Consider the following 19472-nt stretch of genomic DNA (forward strand, 5'->3'; position numbering starts at 1 on the left):
AGAGGGTAAATCGAGGCAGCACCAGGCAGGTCGGCTCCCGCACCGGGGCTGACGGCGGCACAGGGACACGTGCCCTGGCGGTCCTCAGCGCATCCTTCTCTACGGGTCCTTGCCTCTCGCCAAGGCCCCAGAAAGAAAGAGGTCGAAACCGGAGAGATCTCAAGGAGCCCAGCGAGAAGCCCGGGAGCAGTTGCTCCTGCTGCAGGGAAGCGCGGCCATGGCCAGTTATTAGAGAGAGGCGCCCTCGCATAGGCAGCTGGAGCGAACTGCCTACACTACGCCCCGCAAGCCTCGCCCTCCTGCTGGGCCCGCCTGGAAGGGAGGGACAAGACCTGGCAGCACCGCCTTCTCCCGGCCTGCTGGGGTCCGGAGCCGCAGCCTCGGGGGTTTTCTGGCCCCGCCCCACGCTCAGGCTCCACCCTACCCCGCGCCTCCTCCAGGCCACCAAGATCGCGGGCCGTCCCGGTCACGCCCCTCTAGGTCCCGCCCCCACACCAGGTCCCGCCCCCGCCTCCACCACCCGGGACTGGAATGTTTTCTCTCAGCCTCCACGTCTGCAACCGGAAGCGCCTAAAAGTCGCCGGCTACTGGCCTCGGGGGCAAAGGCAAAGGCCATGAGGCTTTTGCTTGGCGGAGACGTCCAGTCTGGACGCTGGGACATCGTACCCTTTCCCTCTTTTTCTGGGTGGGTCTGCCTTTCATTCTGATGGGCATCACAGAAATTTGCGGTTATGGAGGGAAAATCGAAATAGGGATGGACCTGTCTCCTGATTTGTAAAATATGGGAAAAAAGAACTTGTCTTTGGGACATTTATTATTCTTTACTATATAAAGCCCTCAGAAGTACAGAGCGAATGTAGGTAATAAACGCTGCTGTAGATGTGTTGAGAGTCTTCTGTGTGCATAGCTATCGCCAGTGTTTTCCAAACTGTGGCCTTTGAACCGTAATCCGGCAGAGCTCCTGGAACTGTTATAGGTCCAACCCCAGATTGAAGATTTAGAATCTCTTATGCTTGAGGCTTTGCATTTATTTCAAGCCCTCAAGTGATTCTGAAGCATAGTAGTTCGAAGGCTCCTAATATAAAAAGCCTCATTAAAAACAAACAAACAAACAAACAAAAACAATGGAATAAAATCACAGAAAATTTTTTTAAAAAAAATCTAGAAAAGAAGCTTTTATGAAATTTTACTTTGGGATAAATTGATGCTTTCTGCCTGTTATCTCTGGACAAGGAAAACTACTGACCTAAACTCATTAATTTGACAGATATTTAAGAGCATTTACTATGTGCCAAATACTTTTTTTTAGGCTGGGGGTGGGGATATACCAGTGAACAAAAGAGATTAACATCCCTTCTCCCCGCTAGTTTGCTTCCTAATGGGGAAGATATACAATGATCAACCAAAACAAGTAAGTGAAAAATATATAGTATGTTAGATGAGACTAATATAAAGTAGACGAGGGAATATAGGAGTTTTTAAATAGGGTTAAATACAAATGGAAGAATTGTCTTTCAATTAAAAATGTATTGATTTTATAGCCATGTCTTAATTTATAAACACAAGACTCTCCCCACTCCCATATTTTCAGTGAAACAAAAATAAAAACGAGAACTCCACCTATTTAGCAAATTTAATTAATTTTCCCAAACTAGAATTTAGTTTCTGAGAGGATGGGTCTTATCTATTCAGAAAATACTGTTGTTTCCCAGCTATTACCTACTTGTAGATGCTGGAACACAAAGGTAATCCAGGGCATGTCTGTCAGCCCTCTGTCCTTATGATGGGGCAAACAAGCTTACTGTATGAAAAAGAGGTGCTGTGAGGGTTCAGGAAGTGAAGATCTGACCTGCCCTTCCCCAAAATGGAGCAGCCCTCTGAGGTGTGGGCACTGGAGAAGCTATCAAAACATCAGCCTACAGTTGCCAGCAAGGGGGAGCATGATTCAAGAGCAGGCTGGGAAAATAAAGGCAAACTTATTCAATTCCCTGAATGACTATGTTAAGGATTTTAAAAATTCTTAACAGTGAGAATCCGTTTTAATGCAAGAGAGGATCCCATCATCAGCTTTGCATTTTGAAAATATCACTCAAGTTGCAGTATAAATTTCAAACTTCAGCACTTCCAGGGGCTGCAGATGTGGCACAGGGGTAGAGCATTTGCCTGGCATATGTGAGGCCCTGTGTTTGATCCCCACATGAAAATGCACGTATGCTACACACACACACACACACACACAAACACACACACATACACATCCATCTCTAAAACATGCTAATTTATTAAAAATTCGAACCTTAAAAATATAGGTATTTTTAAAGCATCTCAAAGTATATCAATTCTTAGGACTAATTCTTAATGTTTACTTTTTACATGAACTTTATTGGGTGAAGCTGTATTTTTATTGCTTTCCAGGAGTCTGCATCCCTAATACACTCCTCCCCACTCAGTATTCATCTTCATAGAATAAACCATGTTGACCTTTTTTGTTTCTCTTGTTCAAATCCCATTCCTTTCTCCTTGATTATTGTGGTTTCTCCAAATCTTCCTAATTTTATTACACATCTCTGGATGTTTGCCTTGTGTGGTTTGCTTATCATCTATGATACTAATAACTCCCAAAACATTTTTCTTGGGTGATGCATTGGTCTGCATCTGGCCTTCACTGAATCTTGTCTTCTTTTATTCTTCGATTATGACATGGCCTGTGACCAGAGCCAAATCCCAATTTTCATAGTTTTAAATTTTCCTCCCATTGTATATAAACGGACATGCTTGAAGGCTACCACGCTTGTAGAATAGTGGTTTAAAGTTGGACTTTTGGAGCAGGCCACTTAACTTTGTGATGAACAGGTTTTTTAGGCTCTGAAAACTTCAGTTTCTTCCTCTTTAAAAAGAGGATGTATCTCATGAGGTTTTTATGAGGATTAGATAAGATAAAGTACATAAGTACTTAGCATGCAATTAGCATTTGATGTTAGCTGTTATTATTATACAAGGTTGTCCCTTGGCATTCTTAGGTTGGTTCCAGGACTCCCTTCCACACCCGGCCTTGGACACCCAATACCCTTGTATAAAATGACACAGTAGTATTTTATTCACACCTTCCTGCAGCCTTTAAATCATCTCTGGATTGCTTATATACCTCAAGGTAAATGGTATGTAAATCAGTTTTATTCTGGATTGTTTAGGAAATAATGACAGAAAAAAGTCTGTGCATGTTCAGTACGGATGCAATTTTTTTTCCAGATATTTTCAACCAGTGGTTGGTTTATCTGTGGGCTCAGAAGCTGCCCATAGAGAGGACTGACTGTCCTATTAAATATCAAAATAGGAGATGAAATTGCTATTTAAATCATATCCGGGAGAAAATTAAAACAATATAGAATAAGACCTTGACTTTAACCTTTGTGAATCTAAGGAGCCTTCACAAACTGGGGAAGGAAGGAGTGGAAAAGTCATTAAGAATGGGGACAAACAGTGGTATTTGCCAGATGGAAGAGGGTTCCCAGGGCAGTTCAGGGTCCTTCCTCTTTATTTAACCTTCAACTAAATCGTCACCTAAGGTTTCATTTGACAGAAACTGCTGACATTAGACTGAGTGTCCCTGATCTTCATTAACTGAGATTTTGGTAATAGTGGACTCTTAAGAGGCAGAAGTTACCTCTTTAGTGTTGCCCATTTCTCCACTTGCAGTCAAGGTCATAAGAAAGCTGTTCAATTCATAAGAATAAAAATCCGTCACCAGTTACACAAGGTTTTGTGATCCTTGTTGCCATTGACTGTTATCAATGGAAGATTTTTTTTTTTAAAGATGACATAAGGACTTGTACTGTTTGCTTCCTCAGTTTGGGCATCCACTGTTTGGAGGTTATTCACAGGGGATCCCTGACCTCTCTATTTGGATTTTTTTTTTTTCACATTCAACTGTAGTATTACCAAAGAAAGAAAAATCACATAGCTAACTCCTAAACTGTGTGGCAGAGGGTTGAATGACAAAGAGGGCGACTCTTTACTCTTTTTGGTTCATATTCTATTTTAATGATTGAAATGAGATATTATTGATATTGTTCAAAGTCACCCTCTTGCATTTTTTCATACCATAATGTGTTAATAAACAAAACAAAACTTCAGGTGTCTGCAGGCATCCAGGCATGTGATGCTATAAGTAAAGCAAGCCACATGGAATGGTGAGAGCAGGAGAGTCCAGAACCCTCTTTGAAGACAGCTGCCAGTCAGGCCCTTGTTGGCATGTGTAACACAGCAACTCCAATGTACTGGGTTTAATGATTTTCCAACAGCACCTGTATTTCCTCCCATCCCCTTTTTCTTCCTTCCTTCCTCCCTCCCCCTCCCCCCTCCCATCCCCCTCCCCTCCTTCTCCCCCTCCCCCGCTTCTCTTCCTCCTCTGGTGGGTGATGACAGTGTTAGGGAATGAACCTACGGCTTTTCACCTGCCAGTCAAGTACTCTACCACTGACCTATATTACCTCTATTTATATTTTTATATCAAAGCTCCCAAGTTTTAGATGCGGGCAAGTAGTTTAAAAAATCAAAATCCATTCCAAGTAATTTCAACTGTGGGCTTCATTTATCCCTCGGGCAACGAGTTTAAACCTCTGCTCTAGTGATATGAGCCAAGCCATCTCTTTGGAAATTTCTTTCTCTCCCCTAGGAACTAAAAGACTCCTCTGCACTTGGAAAATGTTGTAATATAATTTGTGTTCAATGGAACATTATGAAATTACTGAGGAAAATAATTTTGATTTGTAATGCTCAAAGGAAATACAAGAAAGAAAGGCATTTTGGAAATAATGGTAAACAGTATTCAATTAAGGAAAATAATTAAATTTGAAATTGAATGGCTGTCCTTAAAGCATTCATTTACTTTTAAGCTTCAGTGACCTCAGTCTGGGTTCTTCCCATTCCTTACCTTATAAAAAGGCTAAAAGGTATTTAGCTTTTTCAGAATTTTTCAAAACTCTAATACTAGGGGTACAGGATGGAGAAAGAAGAAAGGAACACAGAGCTTAGGCTGCAAAATAAACTTATCATTTTTAAAATTTTAGCTAATTTTAGCTGTTTCGTTCAGTTAGATCTTTAATTGACTATCACCTTGGAACATTCAAGTTCAAAATATGTTGAAAGTAGTTAGTCTCCCTGAGATTTTTTTTTTTTTTTTGTACTGGGGATTGAACCTAGGGCCTTGGGCATGCTAGGTAAGTGTTCCAACTACTGTAATATATCCCCAGCCCTTTTTTATTTTGAGACAGGGTCTCACCAAGTTTCCTAAGCTGGACTTGAACCTGTGATCCTCCTCATCAGCCTCCCATGTAGCTGGGATTCCAGGCACAGGCCACTGTGCTGGGCTTGCAGTGAAATTTTTAATGAGGTTGAAAGAGCATCTGTATAATAAATACAATATGAATCAACTTGTTGGATAATCACTTAAACCCCAAATAGGAAAGCCTAGCATAATACTTGCATCATTCAACAAATATTTATTAAACCCTAGAAAAGGCAGTGTGTTGGGGGAAACAAAATAAAAATGAAGAGGGAGCTTGGAAAGGGAAGCTCTTTGGCAGAAAGCAGTGCTAGGTACAGTTCTGCACTGGAGTCCAGGAAAGGGTTGAACCTATGGAGTTCTCCATCCAGATTTGAGAAATCAGTGGGCATGCTTTCCTGAGATATTTACCATGTTGGCAGTAGAATTTTCTTTTAAAGTCTACTTTCTATAAAGGCTTAGGTGGTAGATGAACTCAAGGCCTCATTGCTAAAAATACCAGAGAACTCAGGAACCCAGGAGCAGAGGCACTCCGTCACGTCTCTACCATACTCACAACTTCCATTTGATCTTTGCTAATGGCTACACCAATTCTTTCTTGTGGCCTTTGACTATACAGAAATCAAGTGAGTAGAAAGGAAAAAAATGTGATCATTTTTTATTCCAGGAAGACAACTAGGCGGCTTTGCCATTGAGTTAACCAGTTTAAAGGGCATGCCTTGATTCTTTTGTCTATTGTGCTATTATCCTTAAATTTAAGAATCCTTTATGAGCTTGCAGCCCATAATTCATTGACAGCTGAAGCTGGATAATGTTATTTTATAAGTACAAGTAATGTTTAATCTTTTGTTACTTAAATTTTATGATTCTATGCTATTCATTGTAAAGAGTCAAGAAAAATATGGAAAAGTATAAAGGAATAAATAAAATCTTATAACTAGAATAACAGAAGTAATTATAGATGTATTACATTTGCATGTCTGGCTTCCTAGTCATATAAAATTGAGATCACATTATGTTGTATTTTATTTCACTTAACATAGATAAAGAATATGATTTGTCATAGTTGCATAATATTCCATCTTATGGACCCACCATGAATTAGTTGATTGATGTTGCACTTTTATTTATTTATTTATTTTTTACCATTTTTTTCCTTTCAAGAACATTTTTATGTAATTAGTTTTTTTTAAAAAAAATAAGAATGGCAATGGTTTAACCAGGTGCAGTGGTGCACACCTGTCATCCCAGCAGTTTGGGAGGCTGAGGCAGGAGGGTTACAAGTTTGAGGCCAGCCTGACAATTTGGGAGATCCTGTATCAAAAAATAAAAAGGGGGCTGGGGATGTGGCTCAAGTGGTAACGTGCTCGCCTGGCATGCGTGTGCGCAGGGCGCTGAGTTTGATCCTCAGCACCATATAAAAATAAAATAAAGATGATGTGTCCACCGAAAACTGAAAAATAAATATTAAAAAATTTTCTCTCTCCTTAAAATAAATAAATAAATAAATAGGTCTGAGAACATAACTCAGTGGTAGAGCACCCCTGGGTTGAATCTCCAGTTACCACCCCGCCTACTCCACACACAAGAAGGACATTTTATATATATTTGTAAACTGTCATTCAGGACAGTTTACATTTTCATCAGGGTCTGCATGTACCCATTTCCCTTCTTATCAGTATTGCCAGCATTATTATTTTAATTTATTTTGTTTATTTGACCAGCAAAACATCATATTATTGTTTATGTTTGTTTGAACACTAAACTGGTTGGATTTTTTTCTTGTAGTAAAATACACATAGCATAAAATTTATCGTCTTAACTATTTTTAAGTATTGGTTCAGTAGCATTGGGGACCTTCACATTATTGTGTGGCTGTTACCACCACTTATCTCCAGAACTTTTTCATCACCCCCAACTAAAGCTCTGTTGTCTATTTAACAATAACTCTCTATTCTCTTCCCCCACCCCCTAGTAACAACTATTTTACTTTTTTGTCTTTAGGAATTTAACGATTTCAGGTACTTCATGGAAGTGGGATCACACAGTGTTTGATCTTTTTACCAGGCTTGTATACTGCTGGAGTATTTTCATGCTTTTAAACTGCTTTTTCTTTTCCAGTCTTTCTCTCCTTTCCTCTTTCCCTGTCTCCCTCCCCACCCCAAACACGCTGATATTGACCTCATCTATTTAATTCTAGAACTTCTTTGGATGAAGCATTTTGTCTCTTCTTACTGAATCGAATATGCACAGATTAAGGATGTTAGCCATTTGTCACTTAATATAAAACAGATTTTTACAAGTTTGTCATCTGCCTTTTAAGCTTGTTAATTTATGATTTTAAAAAATTAACAAGCTTCAAAAAATTCAAAGATTTTACTTATTTGTTCTTTTTAATTATTAACTAGGAGTTTACTTAAGTAGTTTTCTCTGTATGGTTTAAAGCCAGAGACACTAACTTACAAAACAAGGTTACTTAATACTTGGGATTTTTTTTTTGCTCTATTTTAAATTATACATTTGATCATGTATTTAAAAATAATTCTAGCTTCCTTATTTTATTTTTTCCACCTCTCTTAGTATCACATATAGATAAATGCCTTGCAGGAAGTGAGGCCTCCATAAGGACCTGTTACTGAGAATCTAATGGAGTCAGAGTATAAGTCAAAGTCATGTCAAAGTCGTGTCAAGGTCGTAGGGGCACTACATTTTTGAGAGACTTTTTGACTTTCAAATGTTCCATAAGTGCAATGTTGTGTATGTGTGTTCTCATATATACTTACTCATAATACTAATAATATACCTAATAATAAATAAATCCAACTTTTTCAAGGGCTATATATAATGCTAAGATGTACATTTTAAACCTTTTACCTTGTAGGTATAAAGACATTTTTAATTTTGTTTTCTACCACACTGTTTAAAATGAATCATTCATGTGGTTACCCCTAAACTCTGAGTTTTAAAATCAATATCCAGATGTAATTCTAAAGTAGCTATGAAATAAAACTGACTACCATAACTGAAAATCTGAGTAGAATTGCTCATGAGTTTATTTCTACTAAGGAGATGTTACGTGTTTATTTGAACCATAATATGTTGCTCTTTTTCTTTATGGTACACTGGTCCTAAAACACAGATACTGCAGGATGGGTTTGGGCAATTGCCTGAAAAATAATAAACAGTTTCTTTTCTAAGTTGCTAACTATGGCATGTTGGCCATTATCGTGTTGTTGCTGGAAACCCCTACATAGCTCCAGATCATTAACTTACTTTAATAGCCAACAGGAGAGTGGAGCTGCAGTTCATCCTCAAGCTTGACTTTTCATGCGTAACTAACTCACTCAATTATCTCTTTTTTTGGTACCGGGGATTGAACTCAGGAGCACTTGACCACTGAGCCACATCCCCAGCTCTATTTTGTATTGTATTTAGAGACAGGGTCTCACTGAGTTGCTAAGTGCCTTGCCATTGCTGAAGCTGGCTTTGAACTCTGGATTCTCCTGTCTCAGCCTCCCAAGCCCTGGGATTATAGGCGTGTGCCACTGTGCCTGGCCCAATTATCTCTTATTGATTCTACTGAATTAGGCTGTAATTTGGGGACACTGCAAGGCAACAAATTATATATTTTAAAAAGTGGATCTGGCAAGAAGACTCATGAATTGAGAAAGACTGACATTTGAGGATTTATCAGTAGAGAAGGGACTACATCAAACCTCTCTTACACAGATATCCTATTGCTGAACAAACAACTATTTCCCTGCTGACTGTTGCCATCATTTCAGTGGGTTAACAAAGTGGATATGTAAAAGGAAAAAAAGAAGAAGTTTATAAACCACCAAATTTCATAACTGAGTTTTCCAGATGTTTGAATCATTTATACTGTGATATGAAAGGTTGAAAGTAAAAGATAAACAGGAAAATATATACCAGGCAAATATCTTAAGGAAAAGAAAATTAGGAGAGCTATCTGGTATCATAAATAAAAGGCTTTACTTCAAAACAGACTGTAAGTGGTGAAGAGAATTACTACCAAACACTAAATAGGTCACTTAACAAGAAAGTAAAGGTATTTTGAACCTGTGTGCCCATAATAAAATAGCCTCAAAACTTACAAAGCAAAAATGAGCAGAATTAGAGGTAGACATGGATAAAAATTGCATCGGTGGGAGATTTCAACAGACTTCTCACAATTCTGGATAGGCTAAGCAGACAAAATAAAGCCAAAGAGAAAAGTTTTAGTCACCACATGCAGATATCTGTACTTATCAGGTAGAACATGCACATTCTCAGTGTTGCAATGTTAAGAACAAATAAAAGAAACCGAAATAAAAACACTGACCATATCCTAAGCCATAAAGCAAATCTTAACAAATTTCAAAGAGGTGGTACCCCATTAATGACTGTGATGGTTTTAAAACGTCCACAAAATCTCTGCTGATCCTTTCTATCAGTAGGTGGAGTAATGCCCGCCTCCTGAACCCAGGTGGTAATGAACAGAATCTGGCACAGGTGATGCTGCTTTTCTTTCAAGGTAGACTGGAGAAGGTTATGTGGTTTCTGTGAGTTTTTCTTGGTATAATCATGCTAGAGTCTTCAGCTACCTAGTAAGAAAGTTGATAACTCTGAGGCCCTGATGTGGAGAGAATAAATGGAAAGGCCTCAGAGATTCCAGAGGCGCTGGTTACAGCTGTTTTGGCTCACAGCTGTTTGAGTTTTTCCAGCCCACACACATGTGAATGGAGAAGCCTTTGAGAGGCCCTAATCTCAGTTACCATTTGACTAAACTGCCAGACAAGACCCTGAGATGGGCAAGTTAAGGGGTCCATTTGGCTCAGTTAAGGGTTGACCAGATAGCTGGTCAAGCCTTAACGTGTTATTTCTGGGTATGTCTATGAGACAGCTTCTGGAAGAGATTGGCATTTAAATCAGTGGACTGAATGAGGAAGATCAGCCCTCAACGTGAGAGGCACCATCTAGCCAGTTGAGGGTCTAGATAGAAGAAAAAGACAGAGGAGAGGTAAATTTGCTGTCTCTCCTGGAGCAGGAACACCGATCTTCCCATGCCCTTTGATATACGATCTCCAGGTTCTCTGGCTTTGAGACTTGCATTAGCAGTTCATGCCGATTCTCACGCCTTCAGCCTTGGACTGAAGGTTACTCTGCTGGCTCCCCTATTCTAAAGCTTGGACTGAGCCTCACGACCAGCTCCCGTGGCTCTTTTTAGTGGGACTTATCAGCCTCTATAATCAAGTCAGCCAATCCTCATAAGATAGACCGTTTCATCTATCTATTATCTATTTATCCCCTTGGTCCTGCTTCTCTGGAGAACTCTAATGCACACTGTGTTGATTAGCTTTTCAGGACTATGATCAAAATACTTGACACGACTGAAAGGGGAAATGCTTTGTTTCGGCTCATGGCTTCAGAGGTGCCAACCTGGGGCTGGCCAGCTTCACTGCTCTGGGCCTGAGGGGAGGCCGAACATCCCAGTGGAGGGAAAGCCTGGGGAAAGCTGCTGAGCTCACGGCAGCTGGGAAGCAGAAAGAGAGGAAGAGGTCAGGGACAAGAGGCAGTTCCCAGGGCACGTCCAGTGACCTACTTCCTCCAGCCATGCTCCACCTGCCGACAGTTTCCAACACTTCCCCAAAGTCCATTCACTTTATTAATCATCAAATGGATGAATCCACCGATGAGGTTAGAGCCTCATGATCCAATCATTTCCTAAAAGCCTCACCTCTGAACACTGCTGCACTGGGGACCAACCTTCAACACATGACACTCTGGGGGACATTCCAGATCTAAACCACAACACAGATCCTGAGAAGAACAGTTCAGCTGTGTCCAGCTGGTGCTCAGACCCATGAGCAAATAATTGATTACTGTTGTTTAAGCCACTTCTTGAGGTAGTATTTATAAATGCATAAATAGGTAACTAGAATATCACATTCTCTGAACAAAATTCAATAAAATCACCAATTGATAATACAAATAATCAGTGTTAGAGTCTGTAAACAAGTCAAAATAACACCTGGCATTTTGCCAGGGGAATGTTAGAGTTCGTAAACAAGTCTGGATGATACCTGGCAAAATGCCAGAGGGAGTGGTTTGAGAAGTAACAAAAGAGAGCCATTAAGTGTAGAGATTCCTTATTGGTTGACTGATGTATCTAGTTTATGCTAATTGGATAAGCTGTGTGGAATGTATAAATACTGCTCCTGTCCTGCAATAAACGGCTCCTACTCCTGCTGTATCAACGTACACAAGTTATTCGTCACCCCCCCGGTTATTTTGCTGCAGCCGGACTGCGGCAATCAGTACTTGTATTGATAATTTTAAATGCTCAATTTTAAATACTCAATATAATTTTAAATGCTCAATTTTAAATACTCAATATTTCACGATCAGAGAAGCCATCATACTAAAAATTTTTAAATGCTGAATGAGAACAAAATGTACTACATGTTTAAACTTGTGTGATACAGTGGAAATCAATATTTGATGAAATATGTAAGTTCAATTGCTTGTGTTAGCAAATAAGAGATGCTAAAAATTAATTATGCATCCAGTTTTTAAAAAATGCAAATAATAAACTCTAAGAATGCAAACTAAGGAATTAATAAGCAAAAGAACATATATTAATATGATTAGACAAAAGGTATGAGCAGGCAGGGAAAACAAATGATGAAAAAATATGGTAAATGCTCAAACTCATTAATAATTAGAAAATACAAATTGAGACCATAATTAGCTACTATTTGACATGTACTAAATTTACAATTTAAAATGCCATGTTCTCAATGATGAGAACTCTTATAAATTGCTGGCAGAAAGGTATACTGGTACAGACTCTCAAGAAAACAATTTTAGATTTTTTTGAAGCTGACCATTGAGGATGCTATGACCCAGCAGTTCTGCTTTAAGGTATATATTGTATCTGAGGGAAACTTTTGCACATGTGCATCCAGAAAGAAGGTCTACAAAGCATTATATTAGGGAGAAATGCAAATAATCCAAATGTCTATCACCTGCACAACAGGTCTTTAAAAGCAGCAGGTTTACACAGTAGAATATTACACAACAGTGAAAATGAGTGAGCTATAGCTACATGCAATAAGGATTGATCTTTGAAACAATGTCAAGTGAAATATCAAAATTACATGATAAAAATTAATAAAATAGGAAGGGAATCATAAATTCAACATTCAAGACTGTGATTTCCTTTGGGGCAAAGCAGAGACACTAGCTGGAGGAAGAGCACCTAGGTAGCTTTAACAGGAAACAGAATGTTCAAACTCTTTAGTTAGTTGGATGATGGGTCAGTGGGTGATTATTTTACTTTATGACAATATCATAGGTTCTCAAACTGTAATATTCATAGTGGCAATTGCATTACACAGCTATTTTACATATGTTTTAAAAGTCTTTTTCTCTTTAAAAAATAATTCCTAGTTATGTTCTGTTGAAATGTTATTATTAAAAAAAATTCCCAACCTAGTGACCTAGGGATACTGAAAGTAATCACCATTAGCTATTTAATATCTAAACTTACGTTATTTAAAATAATCCCCAAATCTACTTCCTTCTGTGCATTATTGAAGCTAAATAATTTTAATAATGATGACAGTAATCACAGTAACTTGACTCTGTAAACGATCACCCAATTTCCAAGGTGAATGTTTACTATTCTTATCACATGGCATATTTATTTTAGTTTTAAACTGCCATAATTACTCTATTTTCTTGTACTATTAGAATGTTTAAAGTTGGAAAAAATAAAGTCCAAGACAGTATTATGGAAAGAGTTATAATGTTCCTCTGCACAGAGAACCAGAGAGTAAAGCAAACCAGAAAAATTTAATCTAGAAGGCATTGGACTTTCCTGGTTACTTTTAACTTGACTGAGCCCTATGCCTACCTAAGGCTTTGAAATCTTCATGGAATTTAGAAAGAATGAAGGAACATTGATTAATAGTGTAAAACTGAAATCTTTCTAGAATGATCAATCCAAATCTGGGCAAGATAAAGATAAAAAACTTCTACAGCATCTTCCAAAGTGTCGAAAATATTCAGTCAGCCCCCATTTACCTTTTTTTCTTCATTTGCCTAGTACCATGGTTTGCATACCTGTGTCTAGGAAACACACCTTAGTTTATATTTTTTTCTTTTTTCTCCCTGGGTTATCATAGAAGCCAAACATATCAGTTACATGATTCACATTCTTCCTTAGAACTGAGTTTCTACATACACAGTCCTGCTGGTCTCCTGGGGAAATGAGGGATCTAACTCAAAACTCTGACCTAAATAAATCTCCAACAAAAAACTAAAGAATGAGACGAATGGAGCTCCAGCCAACTCCCCTAAATTAGTATGTGTGGATTTCTTTTTCCCCTTTTCAAAATGAACTCAGTACTTCTTTGAACTAATGGCATTGGACCCAAATGATTCCATACCAGGGTTTTTTATTCCTTCTACCACCCATCTCAAATCTTCAAATCAGAAAAGGAAAGTTTTTTTCATTCTGATTTCCAGACCGCGTGGCTGATGCTGATCTTGCTAATTTGCATATTCTGCATTTAAGGAAAGGCAGGAGCCCTTATCTGAAAATTAAAGATCTGATAGGGGCAGCTGGATTGCAACTGAGCCTAAGGTTTGAATACAGCTTTGCACACCAACATGCAGTGACTGGGAAAGCTGGGTCTCAGGGTGTAGGACATGCAATTTTGTTTTCTAGATCACTGACAGCTAAGCAGGGAGAAAGAGAAAACTTTGACAATTAAGTCCTGTGTGTGTGTGTGTAAGATGCATGTGCACACGTACACACACACACACACACACACACACACACACACACACGGCACAGACATGCTGGTACATCTTAATGTTCCCAGAGGCCTCACCTGGAGCCCTAAGGCATGTTCTCACTTGTCACTCTTCTGGGCATTTCCTTGATAGCAACACCCACTTGACTAGTAAGGGGGAGATAATATTTTTATGATGCTGATTGGATATCTCTCTGCAGAATCACAAGGCAGAAGTCCTAATCCCAATCCTATTAACCTGAAAAAATATGAGTAAGTAAACTTTGGAAGGTTCTCCATTGCACTTTTTGTTCAAATCCCATTGTGGATACAGGCTGTCTTCCTAAGATTTTTGCTCTTGCTGCATACGAATCCTGTTCTTTTCCTTTGATTTCCCTGAAATTCCAGGACATCGACTCTGCTGCCTCATTATATTCTGAGAATTAATGATCTCTCCATTTCCTACTTCCAGAACTTGCTCTGAAACAGTTTTTTTTTTCCCCAGGAACAAATGATCTGACTTAACATTTTTTTTTTTTTCCTTGCTCTTTCTGAGGCAAGGTCCTGGTCATTGTCTGGACATGAAAACCTATTTGCCTATTCTCTATCTGCTCCTCACCTCAATTTACACAGTCTTACCTGGCCCTCCTTTCTGGCTGGACTCGGCCCATCTGCACGACACCCTTGCTCCTTCTGGCCAACCACGGACAACATCAATATTTCCCAAGCTCTCTTTTATAGCTGATTACTTTTCCCTCCAGTAAGGCAAACACACCCTTGGTCAGCCTTCCCACCAGGGGGAAGAACATCCGTACATAGGAAGGAATGAGATAGAACAAACTTAAGAACCCACCCACCAGGACTGGAATAAAACAAGAGATGAGCAGATGAAAGCTCTAGTTAGAGTCCCTGTGGCCAGGCATGCTGGCACACACCTGTAATCCCAGCAACTTAGGAGGCTGAGGTAGAAGGATCCCAAGTTTGAGGAAAGCCTCAGCAACTATGCAATACCCTAAGCAACTTAGCAAGACCTTTTCTCAAATAAAAAATAAAAAGGGATGGGCTACAACTCAATGGTAAAGTGCCTCTGGGTTCAATTTCCCCATACCAAAAAAAAAAAAAAAAAAAAGAGTCCCTGTGGTCATCAGGCCTCTTGCTCGTACTTGGTTTGGGAAGCCTTGCCTAAGTAAATTGCTCTCCAAGTCTAGACCAGAGACTTCATTCTGCTGATAAACACAACTTTTGTTTAAAGAATTCTTCCCAAGGCTATAACATGTATCTCCCAAGATCTGTCTGCTCTGAACCAGAATTAAATCAGCCATTTGTCTCTGAAGGATGATGTATTGCCCTGGAAATGGACACCACTTGAATGTCTTTCTTGGTATTGATTGTGTGTATGTGTGTGTGTGTGTGCGCACGCTCGAGCGCGCGTGCGTGTTTATGCATATACATATATGGTGTGTGTATATACATATATATATGTGTATATGTATATACTTATATATATTTATATTTGTATATAAATTTGTACATAAATATATATGAATCTTCAATTCTCTTAGTTTAAAAGAAATGGAAAAAGAAGACAGGACTATATGCTGGGTTGGGGGAAGGTTGATGACTTCTCATATTACATCTCTACATTTAAAAAATTTTTAAAACTTTATTTAATTTTAGGTACTGTGGGTCAAGCCTAGGTGTGTTTAACCACTGAGCAATATCCCCAACCTATTTTTATTTATTTATTTTTTTAATTTTGAGGCAGAGTCTTGCTAAGTTGTTTAGGGTCTCACTAAATTGCTGAGGCTGTCTTTGAACTTGCAATCCTCCTACCTCCTGAGCTGCTGGGATTACATGCGCCACCATGCCCAGCTTAAACTTTTTAAAAAAGAGTCAGGGTCTCCCTATGTTGCCCAGGCTGACCCTGAACTCTTTGGCTCCTGTGATCCTCCAGCCTCAGCCTCCTGAGTAGCTGGGACTGCAAGTGTACACTATTGCATCTGGCTACATCTTTTAACAAATTTTCTTTTATTAGAAAAATGTCTAATGAGCATTTCCATTTAAGATTCATTTGAGGTAACAAAGGAGGTTATGACCAAAGAGTACTGACAGAGGATAAGAATCATAATGGCTTGCCCAGCTGGCTCAGTTTTTTCTTAAAGATGTATTTTTTTCCTCCTAATTACATTAGGCAGTGATTGGGAGGATGGTAACAGATAATAAGGGTCTCATTGTCTCTCTTTTTTCCTTTGTCGCCAATACCCTAATTATTCACTCTCTTGCACTTAACAAGGAGCTAAGGGGGAACCCGGTGTATAACCCTGATCATGTGACTCCCTGGCACAGACAGGGATTGTGAGACACATGACTGGCTGTAAACACAGGAGCCTGGGATGGCTTTAATATCCTTTTAGACAGAAGCATGACAGATGAGTGGGGGACTCCTTCCTTCACAGGAAACCAGGCCTCTGGCTATAGCTTTGTCTTCAACTCAGTCTTAGATCTTTATAAACACTTTCCCCCTGAACTTTCAAGGACCCAGGCTTTCCAGCAACAGTTTAATGTGCGTGAAACAGAGACTCAGATGAAGGGTTGGAGCATAAAATCTCATTGAAGGGTCTGATTTCTTAAAGATGCTTTTTACAGACTAAGACTTCACATCCAGGACAACATCCCAACGGAGAACTTTTTCCCTGGAGAAAATAGCATCAACATGCATGAGCCGTTATAAGTAGTATTGAATCTCAATTTTTGCAAGAAATGCCACAGACTTGCTCCATTTTATTAGGGACAGGTTGTAAGGTCCTCAGGTATGTGTCTTGGGTAAGAGATGTTTTGAAGATGGAGTGGGACATTTGGGACACAATAAGTAGGAATTACAGGAATCGGAACCATATGATGATGAGATATCTGGGGAAGATGAATTATAAGGAAAAGAATGTGAATCCTTATAAAACATGGTTGCTCTGAGGGCAAATGTGTGAACAAAGTGGACTCACAAACCTAAAAGAGAGAAAAACCCAAAGCGGACTGACTCAAATACATAAAAAAACACATGATGTCAACATGGGATGACTTAGTATTTACAGATATTAGTTTTCCCCTAATTAATCTGTCAATCTAATGAAATACCATTGAAAACACCAATAGTCTGTTTCAAGATAATGATCATTAATATCCCTTGACTGTCACCTATGTCACCTACTTTCTGACTGTTTTTTATCTACTAAATACTTCAGATCCCTAAATAGTCTCATGACTACCAATACCCCCATTTTATAGATAAGGAATTTAGGCAAAGTTTAAACAACTTGCTCAAGGCCAGTCAACAGTGGAACTGAGATTCAAACTCAGAGATACAGCCCTACAGTCTGTGTGCCAAAGCGTTATCCATACTTTCAAAATCAGTGGTCCAAACAGTGAGTCTAGAAATTGACTCATAAGAGGTCTTTGACTTATTAAATCTAGCATTGCATATCTAAAGAGGAAAGGACAGACACTCAAAATCTGTCTACTTGGGTAGACATCTGGCAATAGAGCTGATGCCTAGTTTACTCTTTAAGACAAAGTATTTTTAAAACGTATCAAAGGTGTAAAAGTGTAAAATGAAACAAGAGTTTATAAATATAGAACCAAAAGAAATGGCCCAATGTATTGGATCAAGTTCAATGGTCTCTCAAGTTTTAATTAAAGCATCTTTGTTTCATGAAGTTACAGATTATTCTTCGTAAATGGCAGTTTTAATTTCCACGGAATACTGAGGCAACTATTAGAAATAAGTTGAACTATGCCCAGTCAAATATCAGTTCTTAAAAAAAAAAATCTGATTGTGAAAATTAATATGAAATGAATGAGGTTATCTTCATTATGCTTGCTTAAGAAATGGATTTAAATAGCCACCTGGAACCCCTTTTATCAATTATTTAAAAAGCTGCTGCCAGTTTTGTCTTGGGGAGTTAGTTAAAGAACTTGTTTTAAGTTTATAACTTAATAAAGCTTTGCAACAATTTTGACCACTATGTTCTTTAAGGCATATTGCATTCCATCCAGCCTGTGGCCTTTTTTCTTCTCGTGGAAACACTCTGGTCTCTGTTGTACAAAAAATTTTAAATTTGTTCTTTATTGTGTAGTCACAGATATTTAGGACAGAAATAAAAAGCTAATACAGATGATCAAGAAAGAATGAAATAGAAAAGTTATTCAATCTCCTACATAGAAATAAGCATTATTAATATTTTGATGTGTATATAAAGGAACACTATTATTTGAATGGATTTTTTCATATTTAAAAATGTATTGAGCTGGGGATATAGCTCAGCGGTAGAGCACTTGCCTAGTGTATGTGAGGTCGTGAGTTCAGTCCTCAGGACTGCAGAGACAAAAACAACACAAAATATCAACAAAACCCCTCTATGCATGTAATAATACTCATTTAAAGAAAATCAAATAATACAGAATTGAATGAACTCAAAAGTGAAATACCTCCATTGTGGAAGCTATCAGTGTGGCTATTCAAACATTTTCTATGTGAGTACTTGTGACGTCTATATATTCTTTCTGTATATACATACAGGCATATAAACACACATTCTTTTTTCTTCACTAATGTCTGTGTAAACTATTCTACAACTTTCTTTTTTTTAAAAAGAAAGATAATTGTATGTCCCTCATGTCAGTCTATATAAATATATTCAATTTCTTTTAATGTTTGCACAGAATTCCGTTACATGGCTAAACCCCGATTATTTAATTATTTTCTTCTTCTGATGTAGGCAGGGTTTTACTGCTGCATCCCTGCTTCAGTAAATATTCTGTGCCTGTAGGCTCTCTATGGTGAGACATGACAAAACCCCTCCACCAAAAACACTCAAAAAAAAAAAAAAGAGACTGTGTGGTTGGACATTAACATTTTTAGTATTAAAATCTTAAATACTAATAATGAGTATCCTACTTCATGACTTTTTTTTTACACTGAAAAGTTGATATAAATCTATTTATATTTTTCCAGAAAAAAAACATATTTACCAAAATAGGTGTTTTCAATATTTTAAGTTTACTAATGCAATATTAAGATAAATGCTTTTAGTTAAACATTTAATATTTGTTTTACAAGCCCCCATATATTTATTTTTTTTTATTTTTTTTTCCTAGGACAGGTTTATTTATTTATTTATTTTTATTGTTGGTTGTTCAAAACATTACATAGTTCTTGATATATCATCTTTCACACTTTGCTTCAAGTGGGTTATGAACTCCCATTTTTAGCCCATATACAGATTGCAGAATCACATCAATTACACATCCATTGATTTACATATTGCCATACTAGTGACTGTCGTGTTCTGCTACCTTTCCTATCCTCTACTATCCCCCCTCCCCTCCCCTCC

General features: G+C 38.3%; 1 protein-coding gene and 1 long non-coding RNA gene across 7 annotated transcripts in view; one reads left to right on the top strand and one right to left on the bottom strand.

Annotated features, from left to right (window-relative positions):
- Positions 1-18414, top strand: part of LOC125612874 — a 19452-nt gene extending 1038 nt beyond the window's left edge. The window contains exons 2-3 of the long non-coding RNA XR_007343349.1: positions 8351-8355; positions 18404-18414. This is a non-coding gene — a long non-coding RNA (uncharacterized LOC125612874). The remainder of the gene's footprint in view (positions 1-8350; positions 8356-18403) is intronic.
- Dlc1 (DLC1 Rho GTPase activating protein) overlaps positions 1-19472 on the bottom strand; it is a 389714-nt gene that overhangs the window by 45489 nt on the left and 324753 nt on the right. The window lies entirely within an intron of this gene.

Source organism: Marmota marmota, unplaced genomic scaffold, assembly GCF_001458135.2.
Source record: "Marmota marmota marmota unplaced genomic scaffold, marMar, whole genome shotgun sequence".
In the NCBI taxonomy this organism is placed as follows: Eukaryota; Metazoa; Chordata; class Mammalia; order Rodentia; family Sciuridae; genus Marmota; species Marmota marmota.